Source organism: Pristiophorus japonicus, chromosome 4 (genome assembly GCF_044704955.1).
Source record: "Pristiophorus japonicus isolate sPriJap1 chromosome 4, sPriJap1.hap1, whole genome shotgun sequence".
Classification (NCBI taxonomy): Eukaryota; Metazoa; Chordata; class Chondrichthyes; family Pristiophoridae; genus Pristiophorus; species Pristiophorus japonicus.
Window position 1 is genome coordinate 275,602,611 of NC_091980.1, and position 24,119 is coordinate 275,626,729.

General features: G+C 45.2%; 1 protein-coding gene and 1 pseudogene across 2 annotated transcripts in view; both read right to left on the reverse strand.

Annotated features, from left to right (window-relative positions):
* The window catches only part of itpk1a (inositol-tetrakisphosphate 1-kinase a), a 315,124-nt gene that overhangs the window by 229,556 nt on the left and 61,449 nt on the right, over nt 1-24,119 (reverse strand). The window lies entirely within an intron of this gene.
* Nucleotides 4,947-5,189, reverse strand: LOC139263559 (U2 spliceosomal RNA; annotated as a pseudogene).

Consider the following 24,119-nt stretch of genomic DNA (forward strand, 5'->3'; position numbering starts at 1 on the left):
AGCTAGGGGATTTGAGTATAGGAGCAGGGAGGTCTTACTGCAGTTGTACAGGGCCTTGGTGAGGCCTCACCTGGAATATTGTATTCAGTTTGGTCTCCTAATCTGAGGAAGGACGTTCTTGCTATTGAGGGAGTGCAGCGAAGGTTCACCAGACTGATTCCAGGGATGGCCGGACTGACATATGAGGAGAGACTGGATCGACTGGGCCTGTATTCACTGGAGTTTAGAAGATGAGAGGAGATCTCATAGAAACATATAAAATTCTGACGGGACTGGACAGGTTAGATGCAGGAAGGATATTCCCGACGTTGGGGAAGTCCAGAACCAGGTGACATAGTCTAAGGATAAGGGGTAGGCCATTTAGGACTGGGATGAAGAGAAACTTCTTCACTCAGAGAGTTGTTAACCTGTGGAATTTCCTGCCACAGAGAGTTGTTGATGCCAGTTCAATGGATATATTCAAGAGGGAGTTAGATATGGCCCTTACGGCTAAAGGGATCAAGGGGTATGGAGAGAAAGCAGGAAAGGGATACTGAGGGAATGATCAGTCATGATATTGAATATTGGTGCAGGCTCGAAGGATCGAATGGCCTACTCCTGCATCTATGTTCTATGTTTCTATGTTTCTATAACTAAGTCTGCCTAAATGCACCTCCATAACATCAATCGTCTCTGCCCCTGTCTCAGCTCATTTGCTGCTGAAACCTTCAGCCATGCCTTTGTTGCCTCTAGACTTGACTATTCCATCATCATAGGCAGTCCCTCGGAATCGAGGAAGACTTGGTTCCAGTCTTTAGGTGTCTGAACAGTCCAATACGAGAACCACAGTCACTGTCACAGGTGGAAGAGATAGTCGTTGAGGGAAGAGGTGGGTGGGACTGGTTTTTCGTATGTTCTTTCTGTTGCCTGCACTTGTTTTCTGCATGCACTCGGCGATGAGACTCGAGATGCTCAGCGCCCTCCCGGATGCACTTCCTCCACCTAGGGTGGTCTTTGGCCAGGGACTCCCAGGTGCCAGTGGGGACGTTGCACTTTATCAGGGAGGCTTTGAGGGTGTCTTGTAACGTTTCCTCTGCCCACCTTTGGCTCGTTTGCCGTGAAGGAGCTCCGAGTAGAGCGCTTGCTTTGGGAGTCTTGTGTCTGGCATGCGGACAATGTGGCCTGCCCAGCGGAGCTGATCAAGTGTAATCAGTGCTTCAATGCTGGGGATGTTGGCCTGGACTGGGACACTAATGTTGGTGCATCTGTCCTCCCTGGGGAATTGGAGGATCTTGCGGAGGCATTGTTGGTGGTATTTCTCCAGCGATTTGAAGTGTCTGCTTTACATGATCCATGTCTCTGAGCCATACAGGAGGGCGGATATTACTGCAGCCCTGTTGACCATGAGCTTGGTGGTAGATTTGAGGGCCTGGTCTTCGAACACTCTTTTCCTCAGGCGGCTGAAGACTGCGCTGGCGCACTGGAGGCAGTGTTGAATCTCCTCATCAATGCCTGCTTTTATTGATAAAAGGCTCCCGAGGTATGGGAATTGGTCCACGTTGTCCAGGGCTGCGCCGTGGATCTTGATGACTGGGGGGACAGTGCTGTGCAGCGAGGACAGGCTGGTGGAGGACCTTTGTCTTACGGATGTTCAGCGTAAGGCCCATGCTTTCATATGCCTCAGCAAATACGTCGACTATGTCCTAGAGTGCAGCCTGTGAATGTGCGCAGACGAAGGCGTTGTCCGCATACTATAGCTCGACGACAGAGGTTGGGGTGGTCTTGGACCTGGCCTGGAGTTGGCGAAGTGTATTCCAACACACTACTGGCTGGCCTCCCACATTCTACCCTACATAAACTAGAGGTGATCCAAAATTCGGCTGCCCTTGTCCTAACCCTGACCAAGTCCCGTTCACCCATCACCCTTGTGCTCGATGACTTACACTGACTCCCAGTTAAGCAATGCCTCGATTTCCAAATTCTCATCCGTGTTTTCAAATCCCTCCGTGGCCTCGCCCCTTCCTATCTCTGTAATCTCTGCAGCCACACCAACTGAAGTATTTATTGAAAATAAGAGTAGAAGTTCTGTTATATATGTAAACCTGTAAATGCCTTGTTTAACCACCAGAGGGCTCATCCCCTGGAGTCCCAAGGGATCCCACAATCCCTTGGGAGCACCTGTACTTAAGGAGGCCTCACAGACTGGAGAGGCACTCTGGAGATCTGTAATAAAAGACGAAGGTCACACTTTACTTTGCGCTCACAGTATCTGGTCAGATGCTTTATTCAATACATAACAACTGGCGACGAGATACAGATGACGAACCCCACCGCAACGATACAGAGAACAGTGATCCTGGAGAAATTGTCGGAGGGAGATATTTGGGAGACCTTCGTGGAGCGACTCGACCAATACTTCGTAGCCAACGGGCTGGAAGGAGAAGCGAAAGCTGCCAAACGAAGGGCGATTCTCCTCACCGTTTGCGGGGCACCAACATATGGCCTCATGAAAAATCTGCTTGCTCCAGCGAAACCCACAGAGAAATCGTATGATGATTTGTGCACACTGGTCCGGGAGCGTCTTAACCCGAAGGAAAGCGTTCTGATGGCGAGGTACCGGTTCTACACGTACAAGAGGTCTGAAGACCAGGAAGTGGTGAGCTATGTCGCCGAGCTAAGATGCCTTGCAGGACATTGCGAATTTGAAGAACATTTGGAGCACATGCTCAGGGACTTCATTGCACTTGGCATTGGCCATGAAGTAATAATGCGTAAACTTTTGACTGTAGAGACCCCAACCTTGAGTAAAGCTATAACGATAGCTCAGGCGTTCATTGCCACCAGTGACAATACCAAGCAAATCTCTCAGCACACGAGTGCTGCTGCAAGTACTGTGAATAAAGTAATGTTGTTTTCGAATCGTAACAGGGCAGGCCTCACATGCCTGCTGCTGCATGTCCACAGATGTCTCAGAGACTACCATCAAGGGTGATGAATGCAAGGCCATTAACATCTTGTTGGCGCTGCGGGTGTGATCATCGTTTCCATTCATGCCGCTTCAGAGGGTACATTTGCAAGGTCTGTGGAACAATGGGACATCTCCAACGTGTGTGCAGGCGAGCTGCAAGTCTTGCTAATCCTGCAAACCACCATGTTGCAGAGGAGGACAGATCCACGGCAGATCACGACGAACCAGAGCCTCAGACCGAGGAGGCAGAGGTATACGGGGGTGTACACATTTACCACAAAGTGTCCCCCGATAATGCTGAAGGTTGAATTAAATGGACTCCCGGTGTCAATGGAGCCGGACAGGGGCACGAGCTGGTCCATTATGAGCAAAAAAACTTTCGATAAATTGTGGTGCAACATGGCCTCAAGGCCAGTCCTGAATCCCATTCACACTAAACTGAGAACTTACACAAAGAAATTGATTCCCATAATCGGCAGTGCTACTGTAAAGATCTCCTACGATGGAGCGGTTCACAAGTTATCACTCTGGGTGGTACCAGGCGATGGCCCCACGCTGCTCGACAGGAGCTGGTTGGGGAAGATACGCTGGAACTGGGACGACGTCCGAGCGCTCTCGCCCGTCGACGTCACCCAGGTCCTAAACAAGTTCCCTTCGCTGTTCGAATCAGGCATTGGGAAGTTCCAAGGAGCAAAAGTGCAGATCCACCTAATTCCAGGGGCGCGACCCATCCATCACAAGGCGCGAGCAGTACCGTACATGATGAGAGAGGGTGAAGATCGAGCTGGATCCATTGCAACAAGAGGGCATCATTTCGCCGATGGAATTCAATGCGTGGGCCAGTCCAATTGTTCCAGTCCTCAAGGGAAACGGCACCGTCAGAATCTGTGGCGATTACAAAGTAACTATCAATCATTTCTCCCTGCAGGTTCAATACCTGCTACCAAAGGCAGACGACCTTTTTGCGACGCTGGCGGGAGGAAAGACGTTCACGAAGCTGGACTTGACCTCGGCCTACATGACGCAGGAGCTGGAGGAATCATCGAAGGGCCTCACCTGCATCAACACGCACAAAGGTCTCTTCATTTACAACAGATGCCCGTTTGGAATTCAATCAGCCGCGGCGATATTCCAGAGAAACATGGAAAGCTTACTGTAGTCGGTCCCGCGCACGGTTGTTTTCCAGGACGACATCTTGGTTACAGGTCGGGACACAGTCGAGCATCTGCAGAACCTGGAGGAGGTTCTTAGTCAGCTTAATCGCATGGGGCTTAGGTTAAAACACTTGAAGTGCATTTTCCTGGCGCCTGAAGTGGAGTTCCTGGGGAGAAGAATCGCGGCGGACAGCATCAGGCCCACCGATTCGAAGACGGAGGCAACCGAGGCCACAGAACGTGACGGAGCTGCGGTCGTTTCTAGGACTCCTGAACTACTTTGGTAACTTCTTACCAGGTCTCAGCACCACTGCACGCCTTACTGCGTAAAGGAGACGAATGGGTATGGGGTAAAAGCCAAGAAAATTCCTTTGTAAAAGCTAGAAAACTGTTATGCTCAAACAAATTGCTTGTGTTGTATGATCCATGAAAGCGTTTGGTACTAGCATGTGATGCGTCATCATACGGTGTTGGGTAATGAATCTGGGAAATTGCAACTGGTTAATTATGCATCCAGAAGTCTGTCTAAGGCTGAGAGGGCCTACAGTATGATTGAAAAAGAAGCGTTAGCGTATGTTTATGGGGTAAAGAAAATGCATCAATATCTGTTTGGACTCAAATTTGAATTGGAAACCAACCACAAGCCACTGATATCCATGTTTTCTGAAAGTAAGGGGATAAATACGAATGCATCGGCCCGCATCCAGAGATAGGTGCTCATGTTTTTTTTTTTTTGAAATTCGTAGCCAATCGTTCCAATTCTTTGTCAAATCACAAACGCCAGAGGTCACCTTGGGCCCATTCAAGGATCACTCTGCGCCAATGCTCTTAGCCAAAAGGCCTAGAGCCACTGCACCGTTCCTGGAAGTACTGCAATACCAGGTTCGTGCCATGGAGGTGGATGGGTCAGGTCCCCCACACACCTCCGTGGAGGTGGATGGGTCAAGCCACCCCACCCACCCACCTCCTATTTCCAAAAAAGCAAGCATATACCTTCCTGATCCAGGGAGAACCACCTTGGGGTTATGGTGGTTACTCCCCTGTCAGGTCAGTTACACATGATCTTAGCCAAAAGGCCGAGAAGCGATAGGTAGGTGCTCATGTTTTTTTTTCTTCTTTTTCTTTTTTTTTCTTTTTTTTCCCCTCATGTTGTTGGCATACAACTATGCTATCCGCCACAGGCCAGGGACAGAAAACTGTGCCGATGCTCTCAGTAAGCTACACCATTGCCCACCACTGGGGTGGAGATGGCACAGCCCGCAGATTTAGTTATGGTAATGGAAGCATTCGAGAGTGAGCAATCACCTGTTACCGCCCAACAGATTAGAACCTGGATGAGCCAGGATCCCTTACTGTCCTTAGTAAAAAAAAACTGTCTGCTTCCCAGGAGCTGGTCCAGTGTCCATTCGAAATGCAGGAAGAAATAAAGCCGTACTAGCGGCGCAAAGTTGAAATGTCTATACAGGCAGACTGCCTTCTGTGGGGTAATCGGGTAGTGGTACCCAAAAAAGGGCAGGGACACTTTCATTAGTGATCTCCACAGCACCCACCCAGGCATTGTAATGGTGAAAGCGATAGCCAGATCCCACGTGTGGTGGCCTGGTATCGATGCGGACTTAGAGTCTTGCGTGCACAAATGTAACACATGTTCACAGTTAAGCAATGCACCCAGGGAGGCGTCACTAAGTTTATGGTCTTGGCCCTCCAAACCATGGTCTAGGGTCCATGTCGATTATGCAGGCCCGTTCTTGGGAAAAATGTTCCTGGTGGTTGTAGATGCATACTCCAAATGGATTGAATGTGAGATAATGTCGGCAAGCATGTCCGCTGCCACCACTGAAAGCCTGCGGGCCATGTTTGCCACGCACGGCCTGCCTGACATCCTTGTGAGTGACAACGGACCGTGTTTCACCAGTGCTGAATTCAAAGAGTTCATGACCCGCAATGGGATCAAACATGTCACATCTGCCCCGTTCAAACCAACATCCAATGGTCAGGCAGAGAGAGCAGTGCAAACAATCAAACACAGCTTGAAGAGGGTAACTGAAGGCTCACCTATCCCGAGTTCTGCTTAGTTACCACACGAGACCCCACTCGCTCACTGGGATCCCACCTGCTGAACTGCTCATGAAAAGGGCACTTAAGACAAGGCTCTCGTTAGTCCACCCTGATCTGCGCGAACAGGTAGAGAGCAGGCGGCTTCAACAAAGTACATATCATGATAGCGCAAATGTGTCATGCAAAATTGAGATTAATGATCCTGTATTTGTGTTGAACTATGGACAAGGTCCCAAGTGGCTTCCCGGCACTGTCGTGGCCAAAGAGGGGAGTAAGGTGTTTCGGGTCAAACTTTCAAATGGACTCATCTACAGGAAACACTTGAACCAAACCAAACTCAGATTCACGGCCTATCCAGAGCAACCCACATTAGACCCTACCTTTTCTGACCCCCCAACACACACACACCAGTGGCAAGCGACACAGCGGTTGACCACGAAGCAGAACCCATCACCCGCAGCAGCCCAGCAGGACTCACCGCACCAGGCAGCCCAGCAAGGCCAGCTGCATAGCAGCCAGCGAGGGCCCAACAAACGACTCACCAAAACCAGCGTTTGCACCGAGACGATCAACCAGGGAAAGTCAGGCCCCAGATCGACTCAGCTTATAAATAGTTACACTATTGACTTTGGGGCGGGGGTGGGGGCACGGAGGGCTGTTGTTATATATGTAAATCTGTAAATACCTTGTTTAACCACCAGAGGGCTCATCCCCTGAGTCCCAAGGGATTCCTTGGGAGCACCTGTACTTAAGCAGGCCTCACAAGCTGGAGAGGCACTGTGGAGACCTGTAATAAAAGACTACGGTCACACTTTACTTTGAGCTCACAGTATCTAGTCAGACTCCTTATTCAATACATAACAGGTTCCAAGTCTGATCTCAGCACCTGCAGACGTGCGAAGGGGGAGCTGTCAATCTACCTGTCACTCCTGACCGCTATCCGGTGACTCCTTTTAGAAAAAGCTCCTGTATAGAGGTTGCGTGGAGAGAATCAGGCTTTCCTGTGAGGGTTGTCCTTTCTCCTCCCCTCACCCCACACTCAAGTAGACTGTCCACACTCTCTGCCTGGTCTCACAGGAAGAATGGCCACTGAGTACTGGAGGACAGCTGGCAGTGTGGACAAGGAAGTTTACTCGGGATGGTGGGGGGAGAGGGGGTACAGAGCGAAAAAGGTGAAAAGAGAAAAAAATAACTTGCAAGGGCAAGAACAAATGCGATCAAGTGACTTTTACCTCCCCAGAAGATTACTGCAGATCGCTTTAGGGAATCTGTACACCGAAGTGTTAACTGCTGCTTTTCGCTTGTAGTTGGGCAGAACAAGGGCACTACGACCATCTTTCTACTTACATGAATATGTATAAACATATGAGTGAACATATAACAGGGCAGGGGGAGGAATGAGAGACTGGATTTACCATATATGGGAAGCTCAGAACTAATGGGTGCATGACTGAATAACTGGTCTCAACACTGGCCAAAACAAAGGTTGGGTAACTTAGTCTTTTAATGATCTTCTCCCAGCGGAAATGAAGCAAGATCATTTTTCACCAAGCACTAAGCAAGACTTCAGCAAGTTTCACCAACAAAATCCACATCTTGTAACACACTAACGAAACTGCAGGAATTTTTTCAGGCAACTGGATTATTTTGTTTAGCTCCTGTTTGAGAGATTATTGAAATCTCAACTGTCCAAGCAGCGGAATAGCTACTATAGGGATGACGTGTTATGGGATATATTCCGTCTCCAGACTTGCACGTCAAGGCCATACTAGGCCACAGCTAATAAGTGCTTATCTAGCAAGACTTGAAGCATAGATTGTAATTAAGTATAATGTCTAAGTTATTGACAGAATATACTGTAAAATAAGCATATGTATTACTGTCTCAATAGCTCTATAATTGTACCTCAAAGCTTCAAAATTAGAAAATATATTATAGTTCTACCTCAGAATCATGGTCCTTAGTGGGACATTTAAGCCAGCATTTTGCGTCATCATTTTCTTTTTAAAATAGAAAAAGGACCAATTGCGAATTCCTCCAAGCTTTTACAGGAATTTATATTACAGTACTTTATTTCAGTACTTGTTGCAGTGAGCTGCACCGGGCTTGTTCACAAAGTTAGGGCACTTGTGTTCAAAGGCATATTTTACAGAGATATTAAAATATTTTTTCACAACATTTCTACCTTGTACATACTGACACATCCATAGAATTTATAGACGTTCTTCCAGTCCCAACACATCCAGATAACAGCTTCTATGGTACATATAACATTTTTATAAAAATGGTTCCAGGATGCAGGCGACATTGGCAAGGCCACATTTATTACATTTACTGCCCATCTCCGATTGTCCAGAGAGTGGTTGGCCTTTTTAAACCGCTGCAGTCCTTCTGGGGATAGTGGTCCCATGGTGGTGTTAAGTAGGGAATTTCAGGATTTTGACCCCACAAGAAGAAGAAACTGTGATACATGTCCAAGTTAGAATAGTGTGTATTTGGAGGGGATCCCGGGATGGATGGTGCTTCCACAATATTGCTGCTCTTGTCCATCTAAGTAGTAGTAGAGGTTACAGGGCTGGGGGTAATGTGAAAGTAACCTGAGCAAGTTACTGCGGTATACCCTGTAGATAGTACACTCTGCAGTCACAGCAGAGGAGAGGGTAACTACTGAGTCCAGTAGCAAGAGCACCAACCAAATAAGCTGCTTTATCTTGGAGGGTACTGTTAGGGCTGTACCCATCCAGGCAAGTAGTGAGTGTTCCCTGTCATTCCAGACTTGGGCCTTGCAGATGGTGGAGAGGATTTCAGGGCGAAGGTGGTGAGCCACCTGTCAGAGTACCCAGCCTTTGCTCTGCTCCTGTTCATTTAAGTTTCTGGTCAATGTTGACACCATTGGTGGTGCCATTGAAGATGAGAGGAGTGAGTTGGCCTCTCTTTTGTTGGAGGTGGTCATTATCTGGCACTTGTGATACAAATGTTACTTGCCATTTTTCAGCCCAGGCCTGGATGTTGTCCAATCTGTTGTAGACTGGCATGAACTGCCTCACTATCAGAGGAAGAGAGTTGAACACTGCAGAATCATCAGCAAACAGCCCCATTCCTGACCTTATGAATGGAGGGGAAATCATTAATGAAGTAGGCGAAGCATTCTACCGATGGCCTCCGACCATGATGAACATCTTTGTGTCAGGTATGACTCGAATCACTGGAAAGATTTCCCCACGGTTACCACTGACCTCAGTTTTAGGTGCCATACTCAGTCTAAAGCTGCCTTGATGTTGAGGACAGGTACTCTCATCTCTTCTCTTTTAGCTGTACCACTGTGAACACCAAGTGCTTCGATGCAGTGCTATGTAGAGTCATAAACACATGCATGCACACACGTACTGCAGATCCCATAGCCTTTCACACTCAATGCAATGTTTATAAAACATCCCATTTTGTACAATGAAAGAAGCACTACAGAAAGATTCAATAGCCAGTTAGTCCTATACTACTCACAGAAAGTTACAGTGAGGCACCAATCAAGAAAGACTGGATCAACTGGGCTTGTATTCACTGGAGTTCAGAAGAATGAGAGGGGACCTCATAGAAACGTTTAAAATTCTGAGGGGTTTAGACAGGTTAGATGCAGGAAGAATGTTCCCAATGTTGGGAAGTCCAGAACCAGGGGTCACAGTCTAAGGATAAGGGGTAAGCCATTTAGGACCGAGATGAGGAGAAACTTCTTCACCCAGAGAGTGGTGAACCTGTGGAATTCTCTACCACAGAAAGTAGTTGAGGCCAATTCACTAAATATATTCAAAAGGGAGTTAGATGAAGTCCTTACTACTAGGGGGATCAAGGGGTATGGCGAGAAAGCAGGAAGGGGTTACTGAAGTTGCATGTTCAGCCATGAACTCATTGAATGGCAGTGCAGGCTAGAAGGGCTGAATGGCCTACTCCTGCACCTATTTTCTATGTTTCTATGTAATCTACTACCTACAACTTTCAGTGAACTGTATGATTGGTCACGGCTTTGCAATAGATGGGAGTAAAACCTCTTACTGACGACTAGAAATCAATTCAAGGCAGCACCCTGTGTTTGATTAACAGTTTCAGCAAACACAAATTAGCATTTTAATTCACTTATCTTCTAAGAAAGAAAGGCTTGCATTTCGATACCACCTTCCACGATCACAAGGTGTCCCAAAGCGCTTTACAGTCAGTGATGTACTTTTGAAGTGTAGTCACTATTGTAGAAACCAAATACTTTTTATATTTATGTACTTAGGTTGTACTAAGTCCCTAGAGCATTTTCATTTGCCATACAGAAACTGTAGTCCATGGGAACAAGTAGTTACTTTACAATCAGAATCATTCAGACAAAATCAAGCAATGGTAAGGCAGTAATGATGGGAAACACATGATGTAATTTTCAGAGAAAGATAATAGAAGAATATATTCAATGGATGCCAGCTTGCCGGCAGTGAATCTAGATACATTTCCCCACCCGCAGCACCACCACCTTCTGCCACCCCTTCCCATGCCCCAATTAAAAATCAACCCAAAATTAACCACCCCAAAAGAATTTCTGTACTTGGAATTCACACAATGTGGAAAGCTTAGAGGGAAAACGAAGAACACTTTACATGTCCCGTCAGTTCACAAACTCTATTATTTGTTTTGCTGTGGCTCCATCAAACTAGCCGAGATGAAGCTGTAAATTATGAAGAGCAGAAAAGGGGCACAATTCTCAGACTTGGCAACTGAATCTTTTTAACAGAATTCAGGTTTACATTCTTCGCTAGCGATTTATAACTTGGTTTCTAATTTATCAGGGACAATGTTTGGCTCAGTGCTTTAGAACATGATCCTTTCACCTCTGAATTTGGGCTCAATCTAGGCTTGAGATATTCAAGACACTATAATTCTGTCAATACTTTGGCCGCTTACTCAAAGGCTACAAAATCAGTGCTATGGAAAATGGAAATATAATATCGGTGTTTTGGAAGAACCAGAGATCACTGGGAGAGTGTGCTATAAACTGTATCTGCAACTAACTCTGCTACAAGTCATCCAGAATGCATGATGTGAACCCTGAGTGCAAAGAGGGAAAATATTTTACTCTGCAGCACTGCTATTTTTAAAAGGAAGCATTCCATGGAACTCAAAACCTCCAGCTGGATGACATTTTGCATTATTGTGCTTGGTGTATACAGGCTTAGTCTACGTGCTCAATGTATTGAGCCAAACAAGCTTCTAATTATATGGCTTATATGGTACCTTCCTTTGTAGTTTAGATAGGTCCTTTTTGTTCATATTTCAAATTGAACCACCATTTCCCCTTTAGAGCATTGCAAAGTGACATAAAATAACCTGGGTCACTGGCATTTCAATTGGCAACAAGACACCACACAGTGATCTTCAATGGGCCAAATGTCCTTTTCCCATCCTTGACGTTTCTTAACCTTCTAATTAAACAGCATTGTATTTTAGTGATGAACGATTCCATCATAGTCACTCAATGTCATGTCATTTGCATAACTTGTGATATCATGGCTCCATTGTTAGTATTCTCGGCTCTGGGTCTCCATTTGTGAGCTCAATCCCAATGCCGAGAGTTTGAATTCACGTTCGAAGCTGATATTCCGGTGCAATACTAAGGGACTGTAATATTGTTGGGGTTCAGGCATTCACTGAGGCATAAAACCAGAGTCTCAGTGTGCCTGTACCGGTGAAGATTAAAGATGCCACGGCATTATTTGAAGAACAGGGAGTATTCAGGGAGTGGTCAAGATTCCTCCTGCAAACATTACCACTAAAAATTGATCGTTGGTCTCTTTACTGTTTGTGAGATGTTATTGTGTGTAAAATAGTTGCCATGTTTGCTTATGTGGCAACAGTCTCTACACTTCAAAGTACTGCAAGTGAAGTGTTTAAAGATGTCTTAGAGACGACGCACTATGTAAATGCAACACTTTTTTAACACCCATCTGTAGTAATATTTTTTTTAAATACAGCCAGATGCAGTTTTCCATTCCATCAGATTCTCCCTTTTTGTTAACATAACAGAGATGAGTTGTGGTAAATGAAATGGGTCGATGGCATGGGGGAGAAATTAAAAAAAGGAAAAGATTTGTGTCATGCACTATTTCACCCACTGGGATGTCTCACTCCCATATGATACAGTGTAATTCTAGTCAATCACAGTGCACACGTCCAATTTAGTATGTGGTCATCATAATTACAGGTTTTGTGGAAAGCAATCACATCATCTGCACATTCATTTTTGGAATTACAAGGACCCCACACATTTATAAAGTAAGAGGAAAAAAAACTAACAGTATCATACGTGAAAAGGAAAAGAAGTATTTTACATTCTACCTGAGAAAAAAACTAAATGACGGCCTAAATTGTATTTGAATTCAGATCTTGTGCTATGGGTTCAACATGACATTTGATTAGCTGGAAGCTCTTATAATCCACTCCTAGCAGGTGCTTTCTTTGTCTGGCATTGATTCGAATGCTTTAAAACGCCCACATAATCTTGTCTCGAATGCACTACAATATCTTCAAAAAGCTTTTTGTGGCTCTTGTGGTAATTTGTCCAAAGTGCTATACTTGTTTGGAGGTGAGCGGCACCTGGTTTTATACTCTGCATCGCTGAAGGTTTTGCTGAGCAACAACATCTGCAAGTCACTCTCACTTTGGGAGTTGCGTCCAATGTGCAAATGTTTCATGCTGGACCGTGGACGTCAACCAGACGTTTTACGACGTTAATGGTGCTATGTAAGTGCAAGTTGTTGCTGTTGTTGAACGGTGGAAGACTTTACAGCCAAGCCTGATATTGTCTTTGCCCGAACAATATGTACCTGGGACTGATCCACACACATTCCTGGTCCACGTGCAGAGTACCGCAGCAGCTGGTGCATCGGGGAATAAAGCATTTTTTTTGTTCTTTATGAAAATATCAGGAAGCATTTTTGAAACAAGTGTTTAAACAGATGCTTTAGAATATAGAACACAAACATTTTCTCTCTCCAACAAAGGCTGGTCTTCCACAAGTTCATCCAGCCATTTTAAAGAAATACTCTGGAATTATATTGGATTTTTTTTTGCTCTACCCGCGACCCCCCACCCTGCCTTCATCCGGTTTGCCTCGTTAAGGGCCGTTCCTTTATCCCATCTGTCTGTCGTCACCGTTCTAAGATGTGGATTCCTACATTACAACAGTGATTGCACTTCAAAAAGAACTTCATTGGCTGCAAAAGGCTGTGGGACGTCCAAAGGTCATGTAAGGCGCTATATAAATGCAAGTTCTTTGTCAGCGACCTAAACAGGAGCTTCAATCAGACATTGAAGGCCCAGAACTTTCTGTCTTAATACCAAGGACACTAGAAAGCATTATCCACCCTCCCCAGCCCCGCAAATCAGGACTGATGGCTAGAATAATTCAAATCCAAATCTTTGCCACAGTTCCAAGCAGCATGAATGCTGGGTATACTGTATTCGCTGCTCATGTTGCAGTCTCATCTACATTAGGGAGACCAAACACAGATTGGGTGATTGTTTTTCTGAACATCTCCATTCAGTCTGCAAGTGTGACCCAGAGCTTCCGTGTTCCATCCCACACTCTGACCTTTCTGTCCTTGGCTTCCTACATTGTTCCAATGAAGCTCGACACAAGCTTGCAGTCCACATCCTGGGGACCTTCCTGCCTTCCTTCCGCCACATTCCTGGGCCACGGGAGCATTCTCCGCCTAGCCAGATTTCCCATGCTTCCCTCTGCTATTCTGCTGGAACGATTTACATCTCCTATGGACACATCTTTTGTTTCTATACTTGTCCCATCAACTCGTTTTACTGTACGCCATCATCAATTTTGTCACTGAAGCACTCCTGCTCTCCATCTGCTGTGTATGCAATAACTGTTAGACTGAGTACTGTTTAACTCCAAGAGGTATAACCTTGGCTCTGCTTTATTAAAGCCCAAAGTGACTAATATACAAAATGGCTGGCCTTTTATACTTAGGCTGCACACCAGTGCATGCAGCCCAATGGCCTCCAATAGTGACGCCATCTAGTGACTAGTGATCCCAAAAGTACATACATGACAATATCCAATCACAGTCCTTTCCCTTTTTGCTCTTTCTTTCTTTGCCCCCTTTTTTCTGCCTCTGTACTTGCTTAAAAGCTGTTACATGTCGAACCAGTTCTGACGAAAGGTCATCAACCTGAAATGTTAACTCTGTTTCTCTCTCCACAGATGTTGCCTAACCCACTGAGTATTTCCAGTATTGTCTGTTTCTATTCCAAGAAGCTGGGATTGTCTTAGTACAAGTTTATGCTTGGTGATGTATTGTATTTTAATGATACATTCAGAAAACATAGGCATTAAGAACCCTTTGTTTGTTTTATGATGAAGGAAAGGTCACATCAATTATGGATTGTTCTCACTCCCACGTTTAGCTAGGTTTCCACTTAGAAACGGAGCATTTTACAAAGGCAGTCTTCTTAGCTACAGCCAAACGATGCACATTACTGGGACCTGTCACCAAACTGTATGTACAGCATTGCATTCATTTGCTACAGTACAGTGACACTAGGGGTGAGAGGGGGGAGGGAGGGGGCTGGGTTTCAAAACTTTCCATTCTGTTCAGACAGATGCAGAAATATAACTTAAGAATACGAGGGAGTACAGAGTGACAAAAGGTCATAAGAAAGACTGACTTGCATTTATACAGCGCCTTTCACGACCATCGGACGTCTCAAAGTGTTTTACAACCAATGAAGTACTCTTTGGATTATAGTTATTGTTGTAATGTGGGACACACGGTTGCCAATTTGCGCACAGCAACTCCCACAAACAGCAATGTGATAATGACCAGATAATCTGTTTTTGTTATGTTGATTGAGGGATTAACATTCACCGGACACCGGGGATAACTCCCCTGCTCTTCTTCGAAATAGTGCCATTGGGATCTTTTACGCAAACAGGGCCTTAGTTTAACGTCTCATCCGAAAGACGGCACCTCTGACAGCGCAACACTCCCTCAGCACTGCACTGGAGTGTCACCCAAGATTTATGTGCTCAGGTCCCTGGAATGGGATTTGAACCCACAACCTTCTGACTTAAAGGCAAGTGTGATATCCACTGAGCCACAGCTGAAATCAGCATATTATTCATTCCGACAGGACAGGTACAATCTGCCCTATTGTGGACTCCGTTTTTTGAATCTCTTGGTGGTGAACAATTGCAGGTGAAGCTACAAGAAAGAAATTGAACAGGGACGTGACGGCCCTCAGAGTTGACAGGTGGATAAAATTCAGATCAATCCTTCTTGTTGCAGTTATGGACTTGGATCTTCTCTGCGTGGAAGATAGTACAACATTGGTCCGCCCACTACCCAATTTATCATAGCAATTTAGTTGGCTTCCAAATGGAGAATTAATCACAACCAAACATGCTAACTCTCAACTTCCATCAGTTCACGTGCAGCAGGAAGCCTCACTTCTCTCAATAGACAAGAAGTCCACTTGGACTCCAGATCTCAAAGGTTAATAAAATTTAAAGTTAATGAACCTCTAACAAGAAAACAACAATAACTTGCATTTATATAGCATCTTTAATGTAGTAAAATATCCCAAAGCGCTTTGCAGGATGGTTATCAAACAAAATTTGACACAGTCACATAAGGAGATATTAGGACAGATGGCCAAAAGGTTGGTCAAAGAAGTAGGTTTAAAGGAGCAGAGAGGTAGCAAAGTGGCAAGGTTTAGGGAGGGAATTCCAGAGTTTACAGCCGAGGCAGCTGAAAGCAAGGCCACCAATGTTGGAGTGATTAAAATAGGGGATGCGCAAGAGGCCAGAATTAGAGGAGTGCAGAGATCTTGGAGGGCTGTAGAGCTGGAGGTCGTCACGGTGATAGGGAGGCCATGGAGGGATTTGAAAACAAATATGAGAATTTTAAAATCAAGGCGGTCAAACCGAGCTCAAATGTAAGTTAGCGAACATGGGGGTGATGGGTAAACGGAACCTGGTGCGAGTTAGGATGCCGGCAGCAGAGTTTTGGAAGAGCTCGAGTTTATGGAGGGTGGAATATGGGAGGCTGGCCAGGAGAGCATTGGAATAGTCATGTCCAAAGATAACAAAGGCATGGATGAGGCTTTCAGTAGTAGATGACCTAAGGCAGGGGCGGAGACGGACCAATCGAGTACCCCACTATACACTAGGGAAGTGATGTATAGTAGCATGCTATAAAGGAAGAACAAGTGTAGAAGAAAAACAAAGTGAACAGATCCGCCCCCCCACCCCACAAATGCTTCAGTATATTTATTCCGAACCATACAGAACAGGAAGTTTTGACCACTGATTTGGGTGGAGTTCGCTGAACTCAGCTGGGAGCACAGTAGCGATGCTACAATTGGCTTTGGCATTCTGATTTGGAGAAGGGGAAGTTAGGTTAATCACTATTCAGCATCCTGCCAACATTTACTGTCGAGGCTCACAGGTGAATAATGGCCATTTGAGGAAGGTAGCAGGTACCAACTGCTGCCCCTAGAACGAAACCCCGACAAGAGTCAAGGCCTTAAGGAGAGAACCAAAAATAAATACATACTCAGAATGCTACATTTTTACACATGATCAGTAATAAACAGAAACTGACTGTGGACTAAAAAAAAAGAGGATGTGCAATGGGGAACTATGAGATGTACAATTTATTCTTGCAGTCGGATAGAAATAATCAGTCATGAACAAGTTATAAAAGGATATTCCTAATGAGTGAAAGTGATTGCATATTCTACAGTTCGTCTTTAAGTGCTCTCTATATACTTATGTTTTTATGTTGTAAAACATAAAAAGTTAAGCCTGGACCACATTGTGCAAACAATAGAATACGTAATGTATTTTGGTTACCAGACAGAGCGCTAAGTAAGTTGAGTAACGGCTGGTTAAGAATGATTTACGTAGCTGTAACTCATTCAAGGGGTTCAAACAACATTGGAAATCAATATTCTTAAAAAAAGTTAGCTCCTCCATTTCTCTGAGGATCAAAGTGATGTGTTACTTCGCCATAAAGTCCCACACTCGATCTCGGATCTGTATTCAGTTAGCTCTCAGGTGAGACAGTAACGGTACCACCCCAATGAACCCAATGTCCTAAGGTTTGGGGAAGGAAGAGGGATGGGAATTCAAATTAGTGTCATCCATGAGTTTGAGCCCCTGATCACCAATTGGTGATCCTTGTTGGAAAATACTTATGCGAGCAGGATTTGGATCAGATGAGATGCCCACGTTATCAATCAGCTTATTGGTACTCGCCATCCAAGGTGCTAGCGAGCCACTGATGCCCAGTGTGAGTCACCAGCTCCAGAAAGACATGGAGAGTGGTCGGAATGTGCAATGGGGAACTATGAGATGTACAATTCATTCTTCCAGTCGGAATGAAGAAAGTAAGTAGGAGGCAAGGACCCTCACCGTGCCGTCCACCCACATCTTGTTTCAAGCACATTGACCACCGACAGATTTTTTATTGCTGACTAAGACAAAAGCCACACAGATACTTCTTCTGGTTGGAAAATAAACCACTGACTTCCAAGTCCCAGAAGCAACCTGGAATCTGCCCTGAATTGCATGGCCGGTTCTTTTCTTCTGAATTCATGGGCACAATGTTGGCACTATAGCCCTTTCAAGTAGCAGCTGGGGAAGCATTTGCCTCCGCTCACTAATGTTGGTGCAAAACTCTGCATGGGAATGAGGTGGGGAAACCGATTGTACAATGATGCTGATTATTGTGCAGCCATTAGCGAATACAGGAAAACACACCCCCAGACTGTACAGAGTATGAAGGCACTGAGCTGGCATTTGCCATCTCAGATTTTTCTCTGATTCAGATAGTAAGACAATGATGCAAAGCAAAGTACGGGTGTTAGGGATTAGAAAAGAAGGAAGTCCATCCATAGAGTGTGTGTGTGTGTGTGTGTGTGTGTGTGTGAGAGAGCGAGTGAGTGAGTGAGTGAGGTGTGTGTGTGTGTGTGTGTGTGTGTGAGAGAGCGAGTGAGTGAGTGAGTGAGGTGTGTGTGTGTATGTGTGTGTGTGCGTGAAAGGGGTTGGGGGAGAAACAGGGAAGAGAAGTTACAGCTTGAAACCATTTAGAATAAAACAATTAATGGGGCTGAAAACGATTCTGTCTGGCAGCTGGACATTGAACTGTTTCATCTACAACATGGAAAATGCAGTCCATGATTTTGCCCAAAGGGGGAAAAAAACACCTCATAAACAAAGCACAAACATAAACCTATGTTAGGAGCAGAAAGCCACTTTTCTTATTTGAACTGCTGGTAATAAAATCACTTCAAAGCAGTCCCCAGCAGCCCAATTTTCTGAAGGGCAGAAACTGGAGACGGTGCAAAAAGCTGCAGACACAACCTGGAGCAGCAGAGATCACTAACATTTTGCATACAGTTTCTAACAGTGCGTTCGCACAAGCTGAGTATCGGTGAAAAGTGGTTTTGATTTTGCACCATACCGAGTGTTTTAAAACGCGTGTCAAAGTACGAACAGATTCTGAAGTGAAACAGGACTCTGCCCTCCGGGGAAGTTTCACTCCACTTGACTCTGCTGTCAGCTTGTGCCCGGACGCTCGATTCAGGCTGTGTGTAAATAGAACTGCAACGGTTGGTGTGTAGCAAAACCACTTTGCTCAATGCTACAATCCTGGTGTAAATGCATCTCAGATTATCAGCTTCTGAAAGCAAAAATAGAACTTAGTCCCCAGTTTCCATATCGCACCTGCAGAAGAATCTGTCATGAATGCTACAAAAGAGAGTTCAGTAACCATTAAACATGATCTTTGGTGGATGGGGAAACCAGCTGTTTGCTTATTTTCTAATCACTTACACCTTGTGTATTTTGCATTCCATTCTCAAGGTTTTCACAAGTGATACTGGATTGGTTTTCCCCCCCCAAAAGGCTGTGGATGAAGGGTCAATTGAAATTTTCAAGACTGAGATCGACAGATTTTTACTAACAAAGGGTATCAAGGGATAGAGATCAAAGGCAGGTAATTGGAGTTCAGGTACAGATCAGCCATGATCTCATAAGAACATAAGAAATAGGAGGAGTAGTAGGCCATACGGCCCCTCGAGCCTGCTCCACCATTCAATAAGATCATGGCTGATCATCGACCTCAACTCCACTTTCTCGCCCGATCTCCATATCCCTTGATTCCCCTAGACTCCAACAATCTATCTATCTCAGCCTTGAATATATTCAGAGACTCAGCATCCACAGCCCTCTGGGGCAGAGAATTCCAAAGATTCACAACCCTCTGAGTGAAGAAATTCCTCCTCATTTCTGTCTTAAATGGCCAACCCCTCATCCTGAGGCTCGAGGGGGTGAATGGCCAATTCCTGTTCCTACATATGTTCCACACAGCAGCTTAATTATACCAGCCAAAAGCTTAGACTACAATCCCTTGCTTTAAAAATTCAATTCGTCAACATCAATTCTGGTCACAACAGTGGAACACTAGCTATTCAGCAACACTACATTCTGTACTATCTTCTTCTTCAGTGAGTGGGCTGCATTAATGGTGCTGAACCAGCCTCAAACTGAACTCATCTGAACCGGTATGCTTCATTTTATTCTGAGTATCCAGAGACAAGAGTTAACAGGGCAGCATTACTGTAATGGACAGTTTACAGATGGACCTGTTTCTTAAAATAGCCAGGAGCAATCTGCTCTGCAAATATCATCATTATCATAGGCAGTCCCTCGGAGTCGAGGATGACTTGCTTCCACTCTAAAAGTGAGTTCTCAGGTGACCGAAGAGTCCAATGCAATCCGTTCTCCAAACACTGCTGTACTGGAGGCTGGAGAAAGATCACACTGCAGGGGACAATATATCTGGTACACGACCAGCTTTTTGGAAAGTGGCCATGGATCGTCATTTTTCATCTACACCCTGAATCAGGTTTGGTGAAGAACCCACTGCACTTGAGCAGATGGGCCTGATGGGTCCATCAAAGTGCTGGCCACTCCTCTGGGTGCGAATATGGTGAAGTCTCTGACTTTGAGTCAATGACCACTCCGCTGTAAAAGGATTGAGGTTTCATTTCAGTAGAGCTGCAAGCCGTGATGGGATGGTCATTGCAGCGATGGTATAGCAATGTGGAGAAAGCAGATACTTGGGCCCCGATATTTACGGGGAGGGAGCGGTGGGGAGGGGACAGTTCTGCAGTCAGGAAACCGGGAAGAACTAGTTCCCCTCAAGTCCTGCCGAATTTAACGGCGGGACCCGATTATTATTTTTGCAGTCCGTTTCCCGGCCACAGCCAGGTTGAGAGGCTGGCTGGCTGTCGGGTAGGTAAGCCTTCGGCACTAGGCCGCAGTGATGGGGCGGAGAGGAGGGAAGGAGAGGTCAACGGTGGGGCTGGAAAGATCGGGAGATGGAGAAATGGGGAGATGGAGGGGCCCATGGAGATCATGGGATGGGGGGTGGTGTCAGGAGGAGATTGCAGACCATGGAGAACATCAGGAAGGCACTGGATCACGGTGGTGGGGGGGGGTAATAGCGGTCTGATTGCTGGGGAGGTCTTACTGGTTTGCTTGGGGGTGGTGGGGGTGGTCGTGAAGCACTCCTGCTCATTCTGTCTGTGTCTGTGCTTCATTACTATATGTAATCTGCACACCACTAACCTCCTCATTACACCATGTCAGCTCTACGTTCCCAGTAAAGAAAAAGCTTGCATTAATATAGCGCTTCTCATAATCTCAGGACGTTGCAAAGTGCTTTACAGCCAATGAAGCACTTTTGAAGTGTTGTCACTGTTGTAATGTTGGAAACATGGCAGCTAATTTGTGCACGGCAAGCTCCCACAAACAGCAATGAGCAGATAATCAGTTATTTTAGGGATGTTGTTTGAGTGATTAATATTGGCCAGGACACTGGGAGAACTCCTCTGCTCATCTTCGAGTATTGTCATGGGAACTTTTATGTCCACCCAAAAAGGCAGACGGGGCCTCGGTTTAACGGCTCAACCAAAAGACAATGCCTCCGACAGTGTTGCCCTCCCTCAGTACTGCACTGAGGTGCCAGCCTAGGTTATGGGCTGAAGTTTCTGGATTGGGACTTGAACCTACAACCTTCGGACTCCGAGCCAAGAGTGCTACCCACTGGGCCATGCCTGACACAGTCATCACTCAATTTACTGCATGCCTTTGGAAGGCGGTGCTGGAGGCAGGGTGTGGAGGAATTACTTGGTGTGGAAATATTATATGCAGCGTTTAATTATTAGATTGCACGCCATTACATTTACCATTTTAAGCTCTATTATTGTGCGGCTGCAATTAGTTGAAAGACTGAGAGTGCCTCTTATTTTACAAACCGTAATGCCAAATCACGCATGATGCTGTTACCGTATGAACACCCATAAATAAATCAAACCAAGCAACATTCAAGAATAGTGGAAGGCTGTAGATTATATTCTGGTCGACAAAGCAAGCACTAGGTCCCACACTACAGAGTAAGAAACAGGAGTGTGCAACTTTACTACAGAACTGCCAGCACTGATTCCAGTGGCCATGATTCCAGTGGCCGTCACTTCTGCTTACCTCCGAGGGCGGTTGCACTGACCCATTTTGGAGCGGACATTTTCTGATGTTTAAATCACATGGACTAGTACACTCTGTACACGTAAATAATTAAAGGCTATCTATTGGAAACCAGGCTTAGAATCAACTAGAATATTCAGAAACTAAAAGGCACTGAGAAAGCACGGCAGATTACAACGGTTAAGCAATGGATAGCATACAATGGTTTTAAATGTGTCGTTTTTCGATCGACTATTGAATAAATGCACTTCCCGGTATGGGAAGGTCGCAGGCTCAACTCTCTCGCCGTTAGTAATGTGCTCGGGAGTGGAAAAATCAATTTTGGACTGCTATCCGTGATCCATGCTGCAAAGTGCAAGTGTGTGCATATCAGATGAGGATGCGACGAAGCTCAGCTATGATGCCTTTACAGTCAAATAGCTCACTGGCACTTGCCATCAGGGCCAATTTACCATGAATATCGCTTGGGTGGTAGCCGGTACCAGTGGTGCCGTACCCCAGTACGTGTCCGCACCTTGTAGAGATGAGACACAATGAATAGGGGCGAGGAACAAAGCACTCACTCAAGAATGACTAAAGCGTGAGCCAGTGGACAGCAAGATACGACCGCCTTTCTTTGTGGGCAGTATATATTGAAATAAGCCAGTTACAAAAACCATTCATTGGTTATGTACAATATTTTCTCTTACAACGACGGAAATTTTGACAGACTCCAAATCACTTCCATTCTACAGTATTGTCACATTCACAAAAGGATACTGCACACCACTTCATGAGATAATGTGTTCAATAGAAAACATGTACAGACCCACGTGTAGACCAGAAAAACTTTTCTGAAATATAAATGAGACCAAAAACCACAATGATAAAACAGCTCCACACATTTTCCACATGTAAGTAGTATAAAATGACAGCCTTAGACTGATTAAAAGTGGCAATTGTAATTTCAAATAATTAATATCAGCACATAATGATTTCAGTAAATGGCAGTTGTGGGCACAGAACAGAGAGACTATCGCCCACTGATTACATAAGACAAATTGCACTGCGTGCAAAAATATTCAGCTAGTTTTGCACAAAACATTATTGCACATTACTGGACCATAATTAGAGGGTACTAAAGTTTCAATGTACATCCTCACCATCAATCCCTCCAGATGATGATAGGAGCGCCCTTCTTTTTAGTCTTAACTTGGGCCTAAACTTGTCCTCACAACTGGTGTACATACACACGTATACACACACGCGCGTGCACACACACACGCACACATGTACACACTTTCAATTGGGATTTCTGCAGAGCAATCAGAAGCAGGAACACTGGCTGATTTTCATCTTACTGATCCAGATAATTGAGGCCAATTGGAGGGCCCCTGCTGAGATCTGCTACTCAAGTGAAATCACATAAAGTTCAAAGATATAATAAAACAAAAAACTGACAATGTTAAGCCAAGGAGGTAAACAACTTGCCTTCAGGATACAGAAGTGACCTATTGTGCAACAAACAGTGCACCTATCCTTTCACTTCATGTATTATAATAGTCTCAGTTAGTTTTGAGCCATGAAGTTGATACTTTACTGCTACAGCCCATATGTGCAGTCAAGTTTGGATAAATAGTGTGTGTATAGAGTAAGAATGCATGCATACAGTGGAATCAATGCAGCTGGTTACCACAGAGAATATCAGGTATATAACTGGACTTGGTAAAAACATGCATATCTCGAAAGACAATGCCAGGAATTCTCTTCCATCAAGATTGCAAAGACTGCAATATTTTTTAAATAGTCAATAGTAGCAATTTCTGTGTTTAGTAAGGTGCTGTAGGATTCTCCTTTTTAAATGTTATGTAAAATGGTTGGGCAATATTAAAATTTGCTTTCCATTTTGTCAATGACAGTAATGACATAAAATACATGTGTTTTCTTTTAATTCATGCTCGGGATGTGGGCGTCGCTGACAAGGCCAGCATTTATTGCCCATTCCCAGTTACCCTCAAGAAGGTGGTGATGAACTGCCTTCTTGAACCACTGCAGACTGTGTGGTGAAGGTACTCCCACAATGTTGTCAGGTTGGGAGTCCCGGGATTTTGATCCAGCGACGATTAAGGACGGCAATATATGTCCAAGTCAGGATGGTGTACAACTTCAAGCTGATGGTGTTCCCATGCACCTGCTGCCCTTGTCGTTCCAGATGTTCTGTGCCGGACCGAACGGGATGATGCCCGGCGAAAACAGTTACCGCCAAAAAAAGACGCCGAGAAAGTAATCAAGAAAACACCACCGAAGGGCGGCAAGAAGCGCCAAAAGTCAAGCAAGAGGAGTTGTTCCATCCGTGATTTCGGGGCCCAGAAGAGGCGAGGGC